Source organism: Lutra lutra, chromosome 2, assembly GCF_902655055.1.
Source record: "Lutra lutra chromosome 2, mLutLut1.2, whole genome shotgun sequence".
Lineage (NCBI taxonomy): Eukaryota > Metazoa > Chordata > Mammalia > Carnivora > Mustelidae > Lutra > Lutra lutra.
The window spans coordinates 150,676,840-150,701,801 of NC_062279.1; the positions used below are offsets into that span (position 1 = coordinate 150,676,840).

The 24,962-nt window shown below is 40.4% G+C and overlaps 1 long non-coding RNA gene across 1 annotated transcript; it reads left to right on the forward strand.

Moving 5' to 3' along the window:
- Positions 1 to 1,576: 1,576 nt before the first annotated feature.
- On the forward strand, positions 1,577 to 23,732 carry LOC125094324 (uncharacterized). Its single transcript, XR_007125457.1, has 3 exons — positions 1,577 to 1,623; positions 23,208 to 23,316; positions 23,420 to 23,732. It is a non-coding gene; the product is annotated as an uncharacterized LOC125094324 (long non-coding RNA).
- Positions 23,733 to 24,962: the final 1,230 nt, after the last annotated feature.

Below are 24,962 nucleotides of genomic sequence, written 5' to 3' on the forward strand. Positions count from 1 at the left end.
GCTCGAGACAGGGTTATTTCTGGTGAAATCTTTGCTGTAAAGTACACCAATCAATTTTCCTTGATTGATTTCTAATATGTAATTATATAATCAAGCACTCGTATAAACAAGCTTGGCCCTGACACAGAGTGATGGGGTGCAGTAATATTTTAAATGAAAGATGATCGCATAGCCATTTATTTTGAAGTCCAATTTTCAGGATTGGGAACTATACATTAATGGCAGTTTAGAGATTAACAACAAGCTAAATGTGAAACCCTATGAGCTAATGCCTTCTACATAAACAAATGTACAAAAATAGCACCCTGCAACTGTTTTCAAAGTCTGACAGAGTTACGGGGCTTTCTGCAAAGCAGAGGGTGCAAAGAGTACCAGATTCATCAAATTCTGGCAGCGATCTGCTAAAAAATAATGGTTTTGTCTACAAATGGAAACTGCTAACAGCTTTTCCCGTCCACTGTAATCGTCTTTCCATCTGCTTGGGTTTTATAATCGTGTCGCTTTTGGAAAATTACAACACAGAGCATATTCTCTTGGAGGTCTGTTGTTGAGCTGAATATTCTGGGCCACGAAATGGTGACAACAGTTGAAGAGTTTCCCTGCAAACGCTTTACAAGCATTGCATCCCAACAAGGCCTGCTGGTGCTGCAAGGCTCTGGCAGGAGGGGAGCAGCGGACTGTGTTTAGTAGAGCACAATTTAAAAACCAGTCACATACACTTGAACAGGCACGATCTAATACTCGTGGTGCCTTGGAATAATGGCTATGACTTTTTTGCCTCCTTCCGACATCTTTTCTTCTTACTCTATCTTTTTTCTTTTCTATTTCTCTACTAAAACTGTATTATTATCTAAGTGCAAGGTCATGAGGTATCTGGACAGCTCCTCTAGCCTATGATCTGCTCAAGAAGGAACATTATTTTCTTGTGTCTTCAGATCTTTGGCCCAGAGCCCAGCTCATGGTGGTTTTCAGTACCTAACTGCTGAATGAATGAATGAATGCAGCTTTGTCTTTCATGTGATGATTTATATTTTATAAAACCATATGTACTTAATAAAACATTTTCACTGACACCATCCTCACAGCAACAGAGGAGGAAGGAAAATGAGGTATTGTCTCAATGTGTTAGTTCAGGTCTTTCAAGAAGCAGATGACAAAATTGGATTGGTCATGAAAGAGATTGATTATGGAAGTCACCCTCAAGGGAAAAGGGGCAGTGGAGAATGGGGGAGCCATCAGATCATGATGCAAGTCTTACTACCACAGAAGAGGAAAGGAAGGATTGAGTAGCAGAAATATTCAATGGAAGAGCAGTTCAAAAGAAGTTTCAGCAAAGCTGGTAGAGAGTCTTTGGGCCTAAGTCATGGGTCTGTGGAGTCTCACATCTCCCAGAAATGTGCCTGCCTCTCCCAGGAGTGGCCTTGCTTCTTTCAGACTTTGGGTGGTGGTGCCAGTGAGATGAAGGATTTCAAATAGTGTGACTGGGGCCCTCAGTCAATTACACTCCATGCAGTAGGAGACTTGAGAGGAGTATTCTCATGGTGACCACATTCTATTTTAGAGATAAAAGATCCTGAGAAGTTAAGATTCATTCTCAAGGTGTCATGCTAAGTGAGTGGCAGAGTAAGTGTTAATGCCTGGTTGTCGAAACCTAACCTATGTGTTTTCTTTATAGATAAAATTGTGTCTTCATTTTTACTGTTGACCCTGTGCCCCATGTGGTTGGTGGTGATTGGTGGGGAGTTTCTAGGCAACATTGGGTGGGCAAAACATCTATCAGGGACACAAGAAGAGACAGGGAGGGGTGCCTGGGTGGCTCAGTGGGTTGGGCCTCTGCCTTTGGCTCAGGTCATGATCTCAGAGTCATGGGATCGAGCCCCACATCGGGCTCTCTGCTCAGCAGGGAGCCTGCTTCCCGCCCCACCCCCTGCCTGCCTCTCTGCCTACTTGTGATCTCTGTCTGTCAAATAAATAAATAAAATCTTTAAAAAAAAAAAGAAAAAGAAACAGAAGAGACAGGGAGTGGATAAAAGTGAAAAGTGAGGATGAGAATTCTCCTGGGTGAGGGTGGGTAAAACATTCATTCGAGAACAAATGGGTAGAATGATGAATCACTTGGAGAAAATTAACGCATGAGGCCTATATAATGAGATCAATATTTTGGGATTCTCACAGGAAGTCCCAGCTGACAGACTGTAGAAAGCAGAAAAGTGGAGAACTGACATAACTATTAACTGCCATCATGTAGCTTTTGAAAACACTGGTCTTGGATGTTGATTTGCTTATCCTGCCAGATTGGATGTTGATTCGCATATCCACTTAGGAAATATTTATTGAGCACAAACTCTGTGCCAGGTGCTGTGATAGGCTCTAAGGATTATTGGCAAACAAGACCCTATTGTTTCCAGGGTAGAATAGACATCCAGTGGAAGAGACAGACAGTGAATACACAAATGATAATTCTAGACAATTGGAAATGTTTTCAGAGAAATACTCATGGCATGGGAAGCAGAATAACTATATGGTAATGGGAAAACTCTGAGGTAGTGGAAGCAACCTGAGACCTGAATGACAAAGAATTACCTCTATGAAGATGTGAGGGCAAGAGTTTCAGGAAGAGGAAGAAAAAGTGGACCCCAGTAAGAATATGAGTGGTTAGGGAGCAGAAGAAATGTCAGTGTGGATGGAACACAGGGCAAGGAGGATGGCAGAAAGTGAGATGAGAAGGAGCCAGGGCCAGATTCTGTAGGTCCTTGGAGGCAGAGCAATAAGTTTGGGTTTTATCTAGTGGTGTCAGGAAGCCACTGGAGGCTTTAAAAAAATTTTTTTTATTTTATTAATTTTTCAATTTTTTAATAAACATATAATGTATTTTTATCCCCAGGGGTACAGGTCTGTGAATCGCCAGGTTTACACATTTCACAGCACTCACCATAGCACATACCCTCCCCAATGTCCATAACCCTACCAACCTCTCCCGACCTCCCTCCCCCCAGCAACCCTCAGTTCATTTTGTGAGGTTAAGAGTCTCTTATGGTTTGTCTCCCTCCTGATCCCATCTTCTTTCATTTATCCACTGGAGGCATTTAAGCAGGAGAGTGTCATGGTGTGATTTACATTAAAAAATGAAGTTGATCTGCAAGAAGGTGAGTGGAAGCAGGGAGACTAGCTAAGTCTGTTGCCAGAGCCCAGCTGAGCTCAAATGGGCAATTGAGTTGAAGGGGATGGACAAGCTGGAAATAGCCTGGTGGATGATACAGAGAGAAGTATTCTTGCTGAAGGATGGTGCATGTGCAAAACAGACAGGCATGGGGGGAAGAATAGGGGACATTGGGGTTCACATGTGGCTTTCAATGGCTGCAGCATTAGGTGCGCATTGCATAGAAAGAAGAAATGTAAAACAAGGGGATCACTAGTTCCCAGAGCAATGAGGGTCTAGCTTGAGAAAACAAGCACCTCCCCTTTATGTGTCTCAGTTTCATTCTCAGTAAAATGAAGAGTGGTGTCACAATGGAATCACTAAGACACATTCCATTCTGTGATTCTCCCGTAGCCCCGGAGTGAAAACTGTTTGAAAAGTCGGCAATGCTGGGGCTTTACCATGTGGGTTTTCATGGCCTTGGTGCTGGGAACATGCTTTTAGGAGTTGGAATAATAAATATAACAGATGAATAATGGAAATAGGTGTTGGATATCACAAGTGTTGAAAGCCCTTTTTAATGGGGTATACAAAACAGGTCATTCTAGGAGACATGTGACACAGGCGGTGTACTTCCTGTTTTCCCATCCTCATCAGGGTTGAATCTTCCATGAAATGCAAAAATTCCTTACTGTCCTGAGCACACAAAAATCCCTTCTGTAGAAAACAGCTGAGGCCCTGATATAATGATTACTAATTTGGGATTTTGTTTTAAAAGTCTGTTTGACAAACTGAGGGTTGCTGGAGAGGAGGCGTGTAGGAGGGGTGAGGTGGCTGGGTGATGGGCATTGGGGAGAGTATGTGCTATGGTAGGTGCTGTGAATTGTGTAATGTGATGAATCACAGACCTGTACACCTGAAACAAATAATACATTCTATGTTAATAAAAAATTAAAAAAAGTAAAAAGCTGTTTGATAATAGCACCTACTCTGTGCCCCATGTGGGTCCAACCAGTTGATTTGTAGCTAATTTCTGTGATCTGCAACAAGTAGGTGATGTGGTGATGGTTTTCTCCCTATTTTACAAATGGGAAGAGTGAGGACCAACCAAAAAGGTGTTTGCTTGACACCACTATAGACTTTCTACAGCCCTGGTTGGGATGTCACAGGAAGCACACTAAACTCAGCCTTTAAGGACTGGGCTCTGCCACTGGATAAGATATGACCTTGACTTTCAAACCACTTCACTCTTGTTCTTTTTTTTTTTTTAAAGATTTTATTTATTTACTTGACAGAGATCACAAGTAGGCAGAGAGACAGGCAGAGAGAGAGAGGAGGAAGCAGGCTCCCTGCTGAGCAGAGAGCCTGATGCAGGGCTCGATCCCAGGACCCTGAGATCATGACCTGAGCTGAAGGCAGAGGCTTAACCCACCGAGCCACCCAGGCGCCCTTCACTCTTGTTCTTGAGTGATTTCCTCATCTGTGAAATGGGAATAATTACGCACCTCAGGGAGCTCTGTGAGCATCGAGACAAACTGTGTAAAGAATCTGGTGGAGTAAACAATGGTGCTCCCCACGCCTAAAGATGTTTTGCAGACCTCTGTTATCCAAAGATTTAATATGATCCCCCTGAGTATTTCTAGGCAATTAATCTGGTTTTGTACAAAAATCATTTAATCTGGAGATATTTGTAGCATGGGAGAATTCTTAGGGTTCTTGGATTTCTGTATGTGTGTGGAGGGAGGTGTTAAAGTAAATATTTCCTCTGGAGATTCAAAAACAGTGAGTCAGGAATTTGAACAAGTTGATATTAATTTCAGGCAATATTTTCTTCTGTTTTATAAAGCCAACATGGAAGAAATAAACCAAATGTTTATTAAGTACTCAGCCATGTTCTAGGCCCTCTGGGAGAAGGGGTAAGGTCTGGACATGAGCTGCACTGTTGATTTTCTCAAGGAGCCTGCTGTTGACTGTCTAGTGTAATGACTAGATGGGGTGGGTTTCTGCTGGAGGCAGAGGTTATTCTCTCAGTAAAATCTGGTAACTGTGTATGTGTATGTGCATGCATGTGTGTGTGAGAGAGAGGGTGGGAGAGAGAGAGATCATTTTCATGTTACTCAAAATGTCTTGGATTAAATAATGTAGAAAAATCCTGGCCCAGACAGAAGAGATCCATGAGAGAAAAAAGGAATCAATGAATTTGTGAGAAATCGTAACTAGTTTTTATATAGATAGCATGTGGGTAACCAAATATCTGTCAGGAGTCTCCCGGATCTAGGCAAGATGGCCCAAAGGCTGTGATTCTTATGCCTCCATTTAGTAACTAATATTACATAACGTGTTCTTCACTTTACCAGAAAGATAGTATAACCCATCCACAATATGATTTCAAAGCAAATCAATAAAACCAAGGAAGAAGTAAAAGGAAAGTAACTTAATATAAAGTAATATGTATAGTATTTTAGTATGTGAGCGCTCAGATCTGATTGCACTAGAGAGATCATGGGCTAATCATATGATTGTGCTCCAAGTCACCTCAGGGACACATCTGGGGCCTTGGTGTGGGCTGTCACTGGGCACCAGTTTTCCACCACGTGGCTTTTCTCTCTATGTGTTGTCCCACCATTCTGTGGTTTAGCCCATGCTTGCATGTGGTAGCTGGCCTCCAGGAGGGTGGAACAGAAGCACCAAGCTTTCAATCTCTAGGCTCTGCTGTCACATAGCACGACTTCTCCTGTGTTCTTTCCTTCAGAGCAAGACATGGGGCCAGCCCAAAATATTCAAGGAGTGGGTGGGTGGGAAACAGACTCCTGCTTTACAGGGAGGAGTGGAAAAGTCATGTTGCAAATGGGCATGTGGGATGAAAGATCATTGTTGCCATATGTGGAAACAACCTACCACAGAAGAAGAAGGGTCCTGAAAAGTAAAAATTAAAAAAAAAATTAATCTATTTATTGAGTTCTCTGGATATGTCTGGCACTGTGGTAAGGCTTTCTGTGTCCATGATGAATAAATCTTTGAGCAAGCCTATGATATCAACATTATTATTATTTTTACCTCATAAGAAAATGGACAAAAAGGTGAAGTAACTAATTATGGTCTCATAGTCAATACGGATCTGAGATGGAATTCAGACCCATCTCTGTCTGACTCTGAAACCTGTGGTCTTACCTGTGGTTCATGTAGCAGCTACATATCTTTTAAGTAATCTCTACACCCAGTGTGATGCTTGAACTCACAATCCCGAGATCTAGAATGGCAAGTTCTACCAACTGAATCAGCCAGGTACCTCTTATGTAGCAGCTTCTTCGAGGGGAAATGCCTTCTGAATAGAGTAATGGAGTTGATTTGAGTATGTGGATGGATCCAGGGACTGCACACAAAAGATGTTCAATTCCCTGATAGCAGAGAACTGCAGCTGTCCACTTAATGCCCTTTAGTTTAGGGAAATGGGGGATAAGTCCAGATGTTGGTCTGTGCACTTGTTCCCACATAGTGGGTTGAAAAGGCATTGACAGTTTGTAAGTCTATGTGTTTCAGTGCCTGTAAGATGTTCAGTTCTGTACCTGTACAGAAAATGTGTAGTTCTGGAGTGCCAATTGTCTGAATGACAGCCATATCATTCATGTGCAGAGGATGATTCCTAGTGATCCAGGGGAAAGAAAAGAGGAAAGTGCCAGAATGATGGATGAGACATGTGTTTCCTGGTGGGACAGACCTAATAGGAACAGTTCGTAACTGGGCATTCTCTTCATGCAAGGAGGGAACAATCAAAAGCATCCCTGATTCTTTTTATCTTTACTCATTATCAAGCAAGGTTAATCTTTTTGGGGGTGTGATACTCAAGTCACAGCAACCCAGGCACCTGGGTTCAAGCTTGCCTGCCTGGACCAATATTGTACATGGTTTTATTGGCATGGGGGTGCAGAGACAAGTGGGGTGCTTGGGCGGCCACTGAGACAGTGGCTGGGGGATGTGTACTGCCTATGGGAGGCTGTGGTGTTCAGCAGAGTTTGCAGAGGGCAAGTCTGTGTGTTCTGGACCACTGGAACAGTCTGAGGCTTCTCTCTGAGGCAGACATCTGGGTACTAGACAGTTTGCTTTCCACTAAACCTCCAAAATGTTGCAAAAAGATGCAAAAGAACAAAAACCTCCAGAGAATAAAAGCCTGAAAAACCGGTTTCCACAGAGCCAACCCCCTTGATAGGGGGCAGAGTGACTCAGCCCAAGCAGGACCAACTGAGAAACAATGTGGCAGGCCCCTCCCCAAACAGTTCCAATGTCAGAATTATTGGGATGCCTGAGGGGGTGGAGAAAGAGAGAAGACTACAAGATACAGTTGAAAAAATTCTGAATGAAAATTTCCCTAATCTGGGGAATGGAGCAAGTGTTCAGGTCCTAGGGGCAGAAAGGGCACCTCCCCCCCAAGATCGACAAATCTAGAAAGACCTCCAGGCACTTAATTGTGAAATTCATGAATCATAATTTTAGACAAGAGTTCCTAAAGGCAGCTAGGGGAAAGAGATTCCTTACATACAGATGAAGGTCCATCAGAATAATGTCAGGCTTGTCCACAGAAACCTGGCAAGCCTAAAAGGCTTGGCAAGACATATTCAGGGCACCAAATGAGAAGAACATGCAGCCAAGAATATGTTATCCAGTAAGCTGACATTCAAAATGGTTGGAGAGATAAAGAGCTTCCAAGACTGGCAAGGTTTAAAAGAGTATGTGACCACCAAGTTGGCACTACAAGAAATATTAAGGGGGGTTCTATAAAAGAAAAAAAGAACCCAAGAGTGACCTTGAGCAGAGATTTACAAAGACATCTATAGAAATGAGTACTTTTCCAGTAACATGATGTCAATAAAAACATCTTTCAATAATCACTCTCAACATGAATGGCCTAAATGCTCCCATAAAACAGCACAGGGTTGCAGACTGGATAAAATGACAGGACTGTCCATATGTTGTCTACAAGAGACAAATTTGGAAGCTAAAGATACTTCCAGACTAAAAGTGAAGGGATGGAGAACCATCTTTCATGTCAATGGGCCTCAAAAGAAAGCTAGGGTAGTGATTCTCATATCAGATAAATGAGATTTTAAACTAAAGACTGTAGTCAGAGATACAGAAGAACACTACATCATTCTTAGAGGGTCTATCCACCAAGAAGATCAACAATTGTAAATATTTATGCCGCCAGTATGGGAGAGGCCAACTGCAAAAGCCAACTGTTAATCAAAATAAAGAGTCATATTGATATGAACGCATTAATTGTAGGGGATCTTAACACACCACTCTCAGCAAAAGACAGATCATCTAAGCAGAAAATCAATAAAGGAACAAGAGCTTTGAATGACACGTTGGACCAGCTGGACCTCATAGATACATACAGAACATTCCACGCTAAAACAACAGAATACCCATTCTTCTTAAGCACACATGGAACTTTCTCCAAAATAGACCACATACTGCGTCACAAATCAAGGCTCAACTGATACGAAAAGATTGAGACTATTCCCTGCATATTATCAGACCACAATGCTTTGAAAATGGAACTCAACAGCAAGAAAAAGTTTGGAAGGAATTCAAACACTTGGAAGCTAAAGACCACCTTGCTCAAGAATGTTTGAATGAATCAGGAAATCAAAGAAGAACTTAAACAATTCACGTAAACCAATGAGAATGAAGACACATCAGTCCAAAACCTATGGGATATGGCAAAGGTGGTCCTAAGGGGGAAATACATAGCTATCCAAGTCTCACTCAAAAAAATGGAAAAATCCCTAATACATCAACTCTCTGTACACCATAAAGAACTGGAAAATCAACAACAAATGGAGCCAACCCCACACACAAGAAGGGAAATGATTAAGATTAGAGCAGAAATCAATGAGTAAGAAACTAAAGATACAGCAGAACATATCAACAAAAACTAGAAGCTGGTTCTTTGAAAGAATTAATAAGATTGAGAAACCACTGGCCAAAATAATCCAAAAGAAAAGGAGAGGACCCAAATTAATAAAATTATAAATGAAAGGGGAGAGATCACGAGTAAAATAGAAACAATCATCAGAAATTATTATCAACAGCTATATGCCAATAAGTTAAGCAACCTAGAAGAAATGGATGCATTCCTAGAAACCTATAAACTTCCAAGACTGAAACAGGAAGAAACTGACAACCTAAATAGACCAATATCTAGTAATAAGATTGAAGCAGTGATCAAAAATCTCCCCAAAAAACAAGAGCCCAGGACCCGATGGATTCCCTAGGGAATTCTACAAAATGTTCAAAGAAGAAATAATACATATTCTCCTGAAGCTGTTCCAAAAAACAGAAACAGAAGGAAAACTTCCAGACTCTTTCTATGAAGCCAGCAGTACTCTGGTCCCCAAACCAGGCAAAGACCCCATCATAAAGGAGAATTTCAGACCAATATCTCTGATGAATATGGATGCTAAGATCCTCAACAAGATCCTAGCTGATAAGATCCAACAGTGCATTGAAGAGATTATCCACCATGACCAGGTGGGATTTATCCCTGGGATGCAAGGTAGTTCAACATCACAAGTCAGTCAATGTGATAGAACAAATCAATAAGAGAGAGAGAGAAGAAGCACATGGTCCTCTCAATTGATGCAGAAAAAGCATTTGACAAAATACAGCATCCATTCCTGATTAAAACTCTTCAAAGTATAGGGATAGAGGGAATATTCCTTAACTTCATAAAATCTATTTTTCAGAGTCCATAGTCTTTCACGGTTCACCTCCCCTTCCAATTTCCCTCAACTCCCTTCTCCTCTCCATCTCCTCATAAAATCTATCTATGAAAAACCCAGAGCGAATATCATTCTCAATGGGGAGAAGCTGACAGTCTTCTCTCTGAGATCAGGAACACAACAAGAATGCCTACTTTCACCAGTCTTATTCAACATAGTACTAGAAATCCTAGCAATAGCAATCAGACAACAAAAATAAATAAAATGTATTCAAATTGGCAATGAAGAAGTCAAATTCTCTCTCTTTATAGATGACATGACACTTTATATGGAAAACCCAAAAGACTCCACCTGAAACTACTAGAACTGATATAGCAATTCAGTAATGTGGCAGGATGCAAAATCAATATACAGAAATCAGTTGGTTTCTTATACACTAACAATGAAAATATAGAAAGGGAAATTAGAGAATTGATTGCATTTACTATGCCACCAAGAACCATAAGATACCTGGGAATAAACTTAACCAAAGAGGTAAAGGATCTGTACTCAAGGAACTACAGAACACTCATGAAAGAAATTGAAGAAGACACAAAAAGATGGAAAAGCATTCCATGCTCATGGATTAGAAGAATAAATATTGTTAAAATATCTATACTGCCCAGAGAAATCTATGCTTTTAATGCTATCCCAATCAAAATTCCATTGGCATTTTTTAAAGTGCCAGAACAAAGAACCCTAAAATTTGTATGGAATCAGAGGAGACCCCAAATTGCTAAGGAAATATTGAAAAAGAAAAACAGGGAGACAAGATGGCGGGGAAGTAGGAGGAGGCGCTGTTTCAACCTGGACCCTAAAGTGAGCTGATTACCTACCAAAGAACTCTGATCACCCATGAAATCAGCCTGAGATCAGAATTACACACATCTGGATCTCTACGGGGGCAGAAGATGCCAGTGGGCAGGTAAAGCAGAGTGGGAACGTTGGACTGATATTGGAAGATAAACAAAAGGGGGAGGGAGCCACCAGAAGCGACCCATTGGAAAGTAATACCCCAATACGAGTGCCCTGCACTGGGGACCAGCGTTAACTTGGAGCCTGGTTGAAAGCACTCAAAAAGAGCAAAGGATTGAAGGGAGAAATTGTGGGAATCAGGGCAGTTAGGGACAGGGGCTTAAGTCCCCGGACCCAGGACAGCCACCCATGGCACTGAGCCAGAGAGAGTGCAGCAGGGAAACCAGGACTTGGTCCCTGACCCACCAGTGCGCCTGAGAGCACATGGGGTCTGGCTCCCATGAGGGGCTGGGAGCCTCGCCAGCCACTTTTTACTGTCCCCATGTGAATGCCATGCTGTGCTATCTGAGTCTGAGCCATGCCCCGCATCCTCCCCTGAGAGAGGTGTGTGCAGGCACCAGCTAGGAGCTCTCGGACCTGGAAAGACCAGGCACTCCCAACCCTGGGCCAGCGGGAAAATCTCAGTGTGCGATCACTGCTTGGAACCTCTCTGGCAGTCCGGAGCTGCCCAGACAGCCCCTGCTGTCATGGTTTTGGGTACAAGTAGGAGTTCCTGTGTCCCCAGGGACCACGACTCAGAACGTGCTTTGCCAGCAGCTGAGGGGGAACTTATGTGCTTGGAGCACTCACAGGTGAACAGACTGAGGCTTCTCTCTGAGAGGGACGTCTGGGTGCAGTTTGCTTTCCTCCAAACCTCCAAAAACTATCAAAAGCTGTCAAGGCAAGAGAAAACAACAACAACAATAACAACAAAAATGAACAAAGAAACATAAAAGCCTCCAGAGAACAAAATCCTGAAAAACCGGTTTCCTCAGAGCCCACTCCCTTGAGGGGGGCTGGAGGACTTAACTCAGGGAACATTGCCTAAAAACCCACGTGGCAGGCCCCTCCCCCGGAAAGCCAACCAGGAAAAAAAATAAAAAAGGAAAAAAAAAAGACTACAAGAGAACAACCACCACTACTTCATAGATACCACTTTTAGTTTTAATTCGTTCCCTCTATTCTGGTTCTTTTTTTTTTTTATATATATATATAGATAGTTTTCTAACCTATTTACCATCACAGTGAGATGTCCAGTACATCAAATTCCATAATAACCTTTAACCTGAACTTTTTGATACATATACCCGTTTTTCTTTTGCTTTTCTATTTTTTTTAAAAGATTTTATTTATTTATTTGAAACAGAGAGAGAGATCACAAGTATGCAGAGAGGCAAGCATAGAGAGAGAGAGGAGAAAGCAGGCTCCCCACTGAGCAGAGAGCCCGATGCGGGCCTCGATCCCAGGACCCTGAGATCATGACCTGAGCTGAAGGCAGAGGCTTAACCCACTGAGCCACCCAGGCGCCCTGCTTTTCTATTTTTAAATTAAAAAAAAAAATTAGTTTAGTTTAGTTTAGTTTATTCTTTTCTATTTTTATTTTTTAAACATCCATGTAGAGTTAAACTTCAAGGTAATCCCCTTTCCTCAATCAATGCTACCCCTATAGCTAAACAAATTTTTAATCCCCCTTTATCTTAGGAAAGTTGAGTCTTTTAACAAAGATATCAAGATGCATTCAAGAAGAATCAAAATAACCTTCCTCGCCCACACTGAGAACTTATAACCACTCTCCCATTTTTTCTTCTGCCAGTGTTTCTGTGTATTTGTGTTTGTCCTGATAGTATATAAATCTTATACTTGGGGTTCTATTTGACGAGGTTTTTTTTTTTTTTTGCATATATACAAATATATATATATATATATATATATATATATATATATATATATTTCTCTTGTCATATACTTTTATCAGTCTTTTTGTTTGTCTGTTTTTGTTTGTATACTTCATAAATCTTACCTTGTGGCCCATTTGGGCTGAGCCTTCTCTTTTATCTTTCTTTTTTTTCCTGTCTCTCTCTCTCTTTTTTCGTTTTCTTTTCTTTTTTCTGTCTTTTTTCTTTCGTTTGGGTGGGGACTCCTGATTTCTCAGAAGCATTCCAGGGTGCACCTTGACTGCACCATGGTCGATACATCCAGTTACATCTGTTCAGCCATCTCTCACTAAAATGACTAGGAGGAGGAATGCCCAACAGAAGAAAAATTCAGAGGATGGGCCTTCTGCAACAGAGCTAATGGTTATCAACATAGACAACATGTCAGAAAGGGAATTCAGGCTAACAATTATCCAGGCATTAGCTAGGTTGGAGAAAGCCATGGATGACCAAACGGAATTGATTAGAGCAGAACTGAAAGCGACCAGGGATGATGTACACAATGTTAGGGCAGAACTGAAAGCCACCAGGGATGATGTTCACAATGCTCTCAATGAGTTTCAATCTAATCTAAATTCCCTCAAAGCTAGGGTAACTGAGACAGAATTTAGAATTAGTGATCTGGAGGACAGATAGAGAGAACGGATCAGGAGGAAGCCTGGAACAAACAGCTTAGAAACCACAAAAACAGAATCAGGGAAATAAATGATGCCATGAAACGTTCCAATGTCAGAATTATTGGAATCCCTGAAGGGGAGGAGAAAGAAAGAAGTCTAGAGATATAGTGGATTTTCCCAATCTTGCGAATGGAACCAGTGTTCATGTATTAGAGGCAGAACGATCTCCCACCAAGATTATAGAGTCTAAAAAAAATCAAGGCACCTGATAGTAAAATTGGGAAATCATAATTGTAGATACAGTCTCTTGAAAGCTCTAGGACAAAGAGGCTACTTACGTACAGAGGAAAGCCCATCAGAATAATGTCAGACTTGTCCACAGACACCTGGCAAGCCAGAAAGGGCTGGCAAGATATATTCAGGGCACTAAATGAGAAGAACATGCAGCCAAGAATACTTTATCCAGCAAGAATGACGTTCAAAATAGATGGAGAGATAAAGAGTTTCCAAGACCGGCAAGGCTTAAAAGACTATGCAACCACCAAGCTGACACTACAGGAAATATTAAAGGGGGTTCTATAAAAGAGGGAAAATCCTAAGAATATCATTGAACAGAAATATAGAGATAATCTACAGAAAGAAAGACTTCAAAGGTAACACGATGTCAATAAGAATGTATCTATCAATAATCACTCTCAATGTGAATGACCTAAATGTGCCCATAAAATGACACAGGGTTGCAGATTGGATAAAACGACAGGACCCATCCATATGTTGTCTACAAGAGACCCATTTTGAACCTAAAGATACACCCAGACTGAAAGTGAAGGGATGGAGAAGCATCTTTCATGCCAATGGGCCTCAAAAGAAGCCTGGGGTAATGATTCTCATATCAGATAAATCAGATTTTAAACTAAAGACTGTAGTCAGAGATACAGAAGGACGCTACATAATTCTTAAAGGGACTATCCACCAAGATGAACTAACAATTGTAAATATCTATGCCCCTAATATGGGAGCAGCCAATTACATAAGAAAACTATTAATCAAGATAAAGAGTCATGGGGTGCCTAGGCGGCTCAGTGGGTTAATGCCTCTGCCTTTGGCTAAGGTCATGATCCCGGGGTCCTGGGATTGAGCCCCACATCGGGCTCTCTGCTCAGCAGGGAGTCTGCTTCCCTTCCTCTCTCTCTGCCTGATTATCTGCCTACGTGTGATCTCTGTCTGTCAAATAAATAAAAAAAAATCTTAAAAAAATTTTAAAAAAGATAAAGAGTCATATTGATATGAATATATTAATAGCAGGAGATCTTAACACGCCTCTCTCAGTAATAGACAATCATCCAAACAGAAAATCAATAAAGTAAAAGAGAATTGAATGACACATTGGACCAAATGGGCCTCATAGATATATACAGGACATTCCACCCTAAAACAACAGAATACACATTCTTCTCAAGTGCACATGGAACCTTTTCCAGAATAGACCACATACTGGGTCACAAATCAGGACCCAACTGATAGCAAAAGACTGAGATTATTCCCTGCATATTCTCAGATCACAATGCTTTGAAACTGGAGCTCAATCACAAGGAAAAGTTTGGAAGGAACTCAAACACATGGAAGCTAAAGACCACCTTGCTTAAGAATGCTTGGATCAACGAGGACATCAAAGAAGAACTTAAACAATTCATGGAAACCAATGAGAATGAAGACACTTCAGTCCAAAACCTATGGGATACAGCAAAGGCGGTCCTAAGGGGGAAATACATAGCCATCCAAGTCTCCCTCAAAAAAATAGAAAAATCCAGAACACACCAGCTGTGTCTACACCTTAAAGAACTGGAGAATCAACAACAAATTAAGCCAACTCCACACATTGGAGAGGGCACGGATTGCATGGAGCACTGGGTGTGGTGCAAAAACAATGAATACTGTTACGCTGAAAATAAATTAAAAAAATTTAAAAAAAGAAGGGAAATAATCAAGATTAGAGCAAAGATCAATGAGGGAGAAACTAGAGATACAGTGGAATGTATCAATGAAACTAGAAGCTCATTTTTTGAAACAATCAATAAGATCAATAAACCATTGGCCACACTAATCCAAAACAAAAGAGAGAAAGCACAAATTAATAAAATTATGAATGAAAAGGGAGAGATCACAACTAACACCAAAGGAGTAGAAACAATCACCAGGAGTTATTACCAACAGTTATATGCCAAGAAGTTAAGCAACCTAGATGAAAAGGAGGCATTCCTGGAAAACTATAAACTCCAAAAATTGAACCAGGAAGAAATTGACAACCTGAATAGACTGATATCTAGTAACGAGATTGAAGCAGTGATCAAAAACCTCCCAAAAAACAAGAGCCCAGGACCTGACAGATTACCTGGGGAATTCTACCAAACTTTCAAAGAAGAAATAATGCCTATTCTTCTCAAGCTGTTTCAAAAAATTGAAGCAGAAGGAAAACTTCCAGACTCTTTCTATGAAGCCAGCATTACCCTGATCCCCAAACCAGGCAAAGACCCTACCAAAAAGGAGAATTTCAGACCAATATCACTGATGAATATGGATGCTAAGATTATCAACAAGATCCTAGCAGACAGGATCCAACAGCACATTAAAAAGATTATCCAAAATGACCAGGTGGGATTCATTCCTGGGCTACAAGGATGGTTCAACATTCGCAAATCAATCAATGTGATAGAACAAATTAATATGAGGAGAGAGAAGAACCACATGGTCCTCTCAATTGATGCAGAAAAAGCATTTGACAAAATCCAGCATCCATTCCTGATTAAAATGCTTCAAAGTATAGGGATAGAGGGAACATTCCTGAACTTCATAAAATCTATCTATGAAAGACCCACAGCAAATATCATCCTCAATGGGAAAAAGCTCGCAGCCTTCCAATTGAGATCAGGAACACGACAAGGATGCCCACTCTCACCACTCTTGTTCAACATAGTATTAGAAGTTCTAGCAACAGCAATCAGACAACAAAGAGAAATAAAAGGTATCCAAATTGGCAATGAAGAAGTCAAACTCTCTCTCTTCGCAGATGACATGATTCTTTATATGGAAAACCCAAAAGACTCCACCCCCAAACTACTAGAACTCATACAGCAATTCAGTAACGTGGCAGGATACAAAGTCAGTGTACAGAAATCAGTGGCTTTCTTATACACTAACAATGAAAATACAGAAAGGGAAATTAGAGAATCGGTTCCATTTACTATAGCACCCAGAACCATAAGATACCTGGGAATAAACCTAACTAAAGAGGTAGAGGATCTGTACTCGAGGAACTACAGAACACTCATGAAAGAAATTGAAGAAGACACAAAAAGATGGAAGACCATTCCATGCTCTTGGATTGGAAGAATAAACATTGTTAAAATGTCTATACTGCCTAGAGCAATCTATACTTTTAATGCCATTCCAATAAAAAATCCACCAGTATTTTTCAATGAGCTGGAGCAAATAATTCTAAAATTTGTATGGAATCAGAAAAGACCCTGAATCACTAAGGAAATGTTGAAAAACAAAAATAAAACTGGGGGCATCACATTACCTGATTTCAAGCTTTACTACAAAGCTGTGATCACCAAGACATGGTACTGCCATAAAAACAGACACATAGGCCAGTGGAACAGAGTAGAGAGCCCATATATGGACCCTCAACTCTATGGTCAACTAATCTTCAACAAAACAGGAAAAAATACACAGTGGAAAAAATACAGTCTCTTCAATAAATGGTGCTGGGAAAATTGGATAGCTATATGTAGAAGAATGAAGCTCGACCATTCTCTTACATCGTACACAAAGATAAACTCGAAATGGATAAAAGACCTCAACGTGAGACAGCAATCCATCAGAATCCTAGAGGAGAACATAGGCAGTAACCTCTTTGATATCAGCCACAGCAAGTTCTTTCAAGATATGTCTCCAAATGCAAAGGAAACAAAAGCAAAAATGAACTTTTGGGACTTCATCAAAATCAAAAGCTTCTGCACAGCATAGGAAACAGTCAACAAAACAAAGAGGCAATCCACGGAATGGGAGAAGATATTTGCAAATGACAGTACAGACAAAAGGCTGATATCCAAGATCTATAAAGAACTTCTCAAACTCAACACACACAAAACTGATAATCATATCAAAAAATGGGCAGAAGATATGAACAGACACTTCTCCAATGAAGACATACAAATGGCTATCAGACACATGAAAAAATGCTCATCATCACTAGCCATCAGGGAGATTCAAATTAAAACCACATTGAGATACCACCTAACACCAGTTAGAATGGCCAAAATTAACAAGACAGGAAACAACGTGTGTTGGAGGGGATGTGGAGAAAGGGGAACCCTCTTACACTGTTGGTGGAAATGCAAGTTGGTGTAGCCACTTTGAAGAAGTGTGGAGATTCCTCAGTGTGGGGATTCCTCAAGAAATTAAAAATAGAGCTTCCCCATGATCCTGCAATTGCACTACTGGGTATTTACCCCAAAGATACAGATGTAGTGAGAAGAAGGGCCATCTGAACCCCAATGTTTATAGCAGCAATGGCCACGGTCGCCAAACTGTGGTAAGAACCAAGATGCCCTTCAATGGACGAATGGATAAGGAAGATGTGGTCCATATACATTATGGAGTATTATGCCTCCATCAGAAAGGTTGAATACCCAACTTTTGTAGCAACATGGTTACTGCACTGGAAGAGATTATGCTGAGCGAAATAAGTCAAGGAGAAAGAGTCAAGTATCATATGGTTCCACTTATTTGTGGAGCATAACAAATAACATGGAGGACATGGGGAGATGGAGAGGAGATGGGCGTTGAGGGAAATTGGATGGGGAGGTGAACCATGAGAGACTATGGACTCTGAAAAACAATCTGAGGGCTTTGAAGGGGTCGGGTGGGTGGGAGGTTGGGGGAGCCACGTGGACGGTATTAAGGAGGGCACGTATTGCTTGGAGCACTGGGTGTGGTTCTAAAACAATAAATTCTGTTATGCTGAAAAGAAATAAAAAAAAAGTAAAAAGAAAATAAGAATCACCCATATTTTTAGCATATAAAATCAGTGTTATGATCTATTTGCTTCTGGTGTTCTAATATTTTCTCCATCTCTAAACGTTTTATCACATAAGTAATATATGAATAAATTCCTGTAAAAGAATGTGAAAATCACAAATAAAACGAAATGTCTTATTTTTAGTACAAAAAAAAAGATAAACAAAGCTGGGAGCATCACGTTGCCTGATTTCAAGCTTTATTAGAAAGCTGTGATCACGAAGACAGCATGGTACTGGCATAAAAACAGACACATAAACCAGTAGAACAGAGTAGAGAGCTCAGATATGGACCCACAACGCTATGGTCAAATAACTTTCGACATAGGAAGAAAAAAATATTCAGTGGAAAGAAGTCTCTTCAATAAATGGTGCTGGGAAAATTGGACAGCTCTGTATAGAAGAGTGAAACTCAACTATTGTCTTACACTGTACACCAAGATAAACTCGAAATGGATAAAAGACCTCAATGTGAGGCAGGAATCTATCAAAATCCTGGAGGAGAACATAGGCAGTAACCTCTTCGACATTGGCCACAGCAACTTCTTTCAAGATATGTCTCCAAAGGCAAAGGAAACAAAACTGAAAATGAACTTTTGGTACTTTATCAAGATCAAATCTTCTGCACGGCAAAGGAAACAGTCAACAAAACAAAGAGGAAACCCATGGAATGGGAGAGGATATTTGCAAATGACACTACAGACAAAGGGCTGATATTCGAGATGAATAAAAAAACTCCTCAAACTCAACACACACAAAACAGATAATAACGTCAAAAAATGGACAGAAGACATGAACAGACACTTCTCCAAAGAAGACATACAAGTGTCTAACAGACACATGAAAATATGTTCATCATCATTAGCCATCAAGGAGATTCAAATCAAAAGCACATTGAGATACCACCTTACACCGGTTAGAATGGCCAAAATTAATAAGATAAGAAACAACAAGTGCTGGAGAGGATATGGAGAAAGGGGAACCCTCTTACACTGTTGGTGGGAATATAAGTTGGTGCAGCCACTTTGGAAAACAGTGTGATATTCCTTAAGAAATTAAAAATAGAGCTTCCCTATGACCCTGCAATTGCATTACTGGGTATTTACCCCAAAGATACAGATGCAGTGAAAAGAAGGGCCATATGTATTCCCAATGTTTATAGAAGTAATGGCCACAATCGCCAAGTTGTGGAAAGAGCCAAGATGCCCTTCAACAGATGAATGGATAAAGAAGATATGATTCATATATACAATGGAATATTATGCCTCCATCAGAAAGGATGAATACTCAACTTTTGTATCAACATGGGCAAATCTGGAGGAGATTATGCTGAGTGAAATAAATCAAGCAGAGAAATTCAATTATCATATGGTTTCACTTATTTGTGGAACATAAGAAATAACATGGAGGACATTAGGAGGAGGAAAGGACAAGTGAGTTGGGGGAAATTGGAAGGGAAGATGAACCATGATTGACTGTGGACTTTGCGATACAAGTGGAGGGGTTTCGAAGGGAGGGGGGTGGTGGTATGGGTGATCGTGGTGGTGCGTATTAAGGCGGGTAAGTATTGCATTGAACACTGGGAGTGGTGCATAAACAATGAATCTTGGAACACTGAAAAAATAAAATTAAATTAAAAAAAAAAGATATGGAGTTCCTAATCTCATGGAACTTATATTCTAATTGCGTGGGTGGGCTCTAGACATTATGCGCTATGTCATATGATAATAGGTGTTAAGAAGAAAAGTAAAACCAAGGAAGAGGACACTGAATGATAGTGCAAAACTATTTTGGACAGGTTACTTAGGGGAAATCCTCTTAATATACTAACATTGGAGTATAGTCCTCTGTGAAATGCAGGTGACAGCTAAGAGGATGTCATGAGGAATCAGTTCTCAGACATGGAGAGCAGTCAGGACAAACTCCTGGAGGTAGACATGTGCTTGGATGGGTCAGGAACAGCCTTGAGGCTCTCATGTGGCAGGAGTAAAGTAAGAGATGGGCCCCAGTAGGAGATGAGGTCAGCGAGGAAGGGAGCCAGTCTTAGACACCAGTGGCCTTTCAGGACTGGGTTATGACTTCTAATTTATTCTCAGTGATGCAAAAATCTATTGAAGAGTTTTGAACAGAGGAGAGAGAGAATTTGATTTATAATTTTAGAAGGTCATTCTGGCTCTTATACAGGAAACAGAGTGTAGAGGGGCAAGGACAGAAAAAGGAAGGGTTGCTGACTAGGTCTATAATAATAATCCAAAAAAGGAATTATGACAGCTTTGACTAGAGTGATAACAGAAAGTTGTGAGAAGTGGTCTGATTATCGATAGTCTTCAAAATTAAGGTCAACAGGGATTTGTTGAAAACAAAGTGCAGGATGGGAGTGAAGAATTACCTTAACTTTTCAACTTGAGAAACTATAAGGATGGAGCTACCATTTACTCAGATGGGGAAGATGAGGGTAAGGGCAGGTTGGGAGAAAAGGAGAAGGAGCTGAGTTTTAAAAATGTGAAGTTTGAGATGCCTATGAGACATGTAGGGGAATATTTTAAATTGGAAGTTGAATGTAGGAGTTTAGAGTTCAGGGGATATGTCCAGGTTAGTGATGAGTATTTGAATATCATCAGCATATAAATGATATTTAAAGCCATGGGATTGGATGAGTTGATCTATCCAAGAAAGTAAATGTAGATAAATAAGAACAGAGATCCAAAGGACAGGTCTTTGAGCACTCCAACATTCATACGTCAGGAAAACCAGTGAATGAGCCTGAGGAGTGGCCAGTGTGTTAGGAGGAAAGCCAAGTGATAATCCCAAAGGTAAGTAAAAGAAATATATCAAAGATTAGAGAGTGGTCATCATGTTAAATGTAGCTGATAGGCTACATCTGGTAAGAATTGAGAATTGGTTTTGAATGGCAGAGTAAAGGCTATTGCTGACCCTGATTGAATTAGTTTTGGTGAGGATATGAAGTTGAAAGCCTAACTTGAGGATGTTCAAGAGAAGATGGAAAGCGCAGACAGAACATGGACCACTCTTGGAAGAGTTTTTCTGTGAAAGGAATGGACTGTAGTTGAAAGTGATTGATGGGGGACATTATATTATATTTGGATGCTGCTGGTAATGAACAAGAAGGGGAAATGATTGATGATAGAAGAAATGGAGATTCGTTGGAGCAATTTCCTTGAGTTAGTGAAATGGGATAGGAACTAATTCACATGTTGAAGTTTTGGCCATGGACGGGAGCATGCCATTATTATATGGGGAGAGATGCAGTATGTATGGTTCAGGTGTATTTAGTGTGGTAGTTTTGTGTGAAACATTTGGAGGTTATCTTCTGATGGCGCTTCTGTCTCAATTAAATAAAATGCAAGGTCATTCACTAAGAATAAGGAAGTAGCAAAAATGGCAGAACTTTGAGGAGGGATGCTGAGGAAGAAGCTGAGAAACAGGCAGCCAAACAGGCAGAGATGTTTGAAGAAGGGCATGTGGTACGTTTCACGAACAGCAATGAGACTCTCTGGACGTCACTACTCGGGAATTCAAAGTGGAATCACCCATGCGCTTGTGTGTTTTCTTCCAGCTGTTTGCAGGCACAAAAGAAGGTTGAGAATTAGTTTTAAGCATTTTTTGGGTTCATTTTTTGATTTTCCCTAAGGAAGAGTGGGGGGGAGAATAGATGCCTATGTAGAGAATTGATTATAATGACGGGCTATGGATTTTCACATGACTAAAAACAAAAGGGTGAGGGATGAGGAACACTAAATTGAATAAATTTTAATCTGGTTGTGATTGAGGGATTGTTGAAATGTGAGCACAGCAGGAGAGATCTGGAGATGGAGTTGGTAGTAAGTGTGGGATTCTTCCAGCTGATCTTTTAGAAGGATAGCAGTAGAAGGTGGTAATCTGGGATAGGACATGGGATGGGTTTGTGAGATGAGATAGAGGACACAATTATTGTAGGAGAGAAAGTCAAAGAATTGAGAAGCTAGAGTGTTGGATGGATCATCTATATTGATATTGAAAATACCAACCTGAAACTCTATATTGCTACTTACTAGGGTTTATCCCTAAATGCTTAATTCTCAGGGAATATTTATTGAATGAAATATTCCAAAATGATAGTCAAGTTGCAGTTCCAGAATAATTTCTTGTGTGCACAGTTGAAGCAAAATAAGTAGATCCTATTTCACAGTGAGCCAAAGTGAGGATACTAATCTCTAAAAATAGAGTACAGCAAATTAGCTCTTTGGGGGAATTATTTGGCAAATTCTCTTTCCTTGGACTCTGCAAAACTTAGCTTCCCAAACACAACAGAATGAATTCACACAACATCAACAAGAACTTTTATCTTTAAAAATGTTTCTTTTTCTATATAATTAGGTCTTTGGAAGGAAGACAAACATAAGCAGAGGGTATTGTGTACACAGAAGGTGATGAAGGGGAAAAGATTCAATGGAATTTGGATTTTTCCTCATCATTATGATGGTAACTAGAGTTTAGCAATTTTTTTCTTTTTGGTCCCAATTAAAAGTAAGAGCTTTGAAGCTGACCTTCCCTTAGAAATAGTGGGTACTGTGAGAATGCAGGGCTGTATTTATACTGATAAATGGGTTGAGTTTCTAACATTTTGGTGTTGGTTTATTTGGTAGGTGAAAGGTATTTTCCCATGGAAATAATTTTACATGTGGAAGTCAGTTTCCTAGGCAAGTTTTTGTCTTCATAATGAACCAAAGTAATGAGTATTATTTTGTTTTGTCTTAATAAAAAGGGTTGTAATGTTTTATAATACTATGTTAATATATTTAGAAGGAGGATTGTCTCCCCTTCCCTCTGGAGCTAGCTTATTTGATATATAATTACCCCAATATGTCTTTCCTTTTAAGGAAAAACTGAGGTCCAGGTTGGAGCGTTGAAAGTGATTCTTTCATTTGGCCAACATCTTAGTTTCCTCTAGAAGTAGAATCTCCTGAGAAATATGAGAGAAAGATAGAGGTAGGTCATTTCAGTGGCCCATTTTGGCTTTGAGTTCAAGCATCATTCTACAATTAAGCTCTACTAGTAATAAAGCAGACACTGTATTTTAATTCTTGTCTAGAACCTCTGTCTACATTCCAACTGGACCAGAATCCTTAGGAGAGAATAATGTGGTATATTGGTATCCTCAAGCTTCAGCAATATTATATAGCACTAGACCAAACTGCACATGGGTGGTACCCTTCATGGATGCAAGTGAAGTCAGACTTGTCCACCAAATTCATCTGCTGCCAGTCTTTCCCTCACTGTTTGAGAGTTTCTCCCTGCCATTGACACTGTGCTCTCCTCTGCTCCTCTTTCACACCCTTCCCCTGCCATCACTGTTATGTCCCTGAAGGGGATATATGGTGTAATTTAGAGAGCTCTGGCAAGAGAATTCCCACCTCATTACCATTCAGGCTGTTTGCAAATGTACCCACCTATTCTTTTTTGGAAACCAGTGTGGTTTGGGGAAAAGATATAACTTTGGAATGGACAAGTTGATTTTGACGTGGGTTGACTATCTACTTGTTTTGGAATTTGGGAAACCTCATTAACTGTCTGAGACTTGGTTTCCTCATATGTAAAATAGATGTCAACTTCAATGTAACTTGAGGAGTTGCTCTGTGGATTGAATGTTTCCACCAGTATCTAACACTGTTTCTCGAACAATTAGGTAGATTAGCATGGATATTACCTCCCTCTTACTAACTTTAATGGTAGCATTTATCTACATTTTATAAAATGAGACAGCTGGGACTCTGAGTGGGTAAGTAAATTGTAGAGTTGGGATTCACACCCATGTTCATCTTACTCCCATTACATTACAAGCTCAGCGCCCTCCCAGAGGACCCTTCATGTCATCCATGAGGATGGAGTATTAACTGAGGTTGCGGCTGGTGCCATCCCATAGCCACGGTCCCAAAACGCCCCTGTCAGACAGCAGGAGGATGCCTTTTAAGCAGAATGGGCACCCACTGCAGGCTCGTCCCAAGAGTAATCGTGACTTTTGGTGATAAAATTTTTAACAAGAAATGAGATCATTTTCTTTCTTTTTGAGATATCAGTAGGCCCCACTAAAAATGGTTATTTTTTCAAACAATGATTAGAAAAAGCCATACTGGGTAGAATGCCAAATCCAAGAATCTCAGATTAGATTCTGAAATCTGAAATCTGAAATCTGAAAACTAAAAGACCATATATTTAATAAAAAAGTGGAGAGAAACATGTAAGACACATCATTTTTTCTTTTATTTATTTATTTTTAAAGATTTTATTTATGAGAGAGAGAGAGAGCATGAGCAGGGAAGAGGGAAAAACAGATGCTGAGCAGGGGGTCTGGTGCAGGACTTAATCTCAGGACCCTGGAGTCATGACCTGAGCCAAAGGCAGAGGCCTAACTGACTGTGCCACCCAGGAGGCCCTCATTTTGGCTTTTTAATAACTGGGAATGAGATAGAACTTTTTAAAAGACAAAGATAAAGATATGGCCAGTTGTGGCTCCTTGTGTGGAAGGAAAGCACTACAAATCTCCTGAAGTCCATTGATCTGAGTAAGAGTAACCTTGTCATCACACACCAGGTGTGCACATTTCAATCACCAACAAAACAGATAGGAGGAATTAC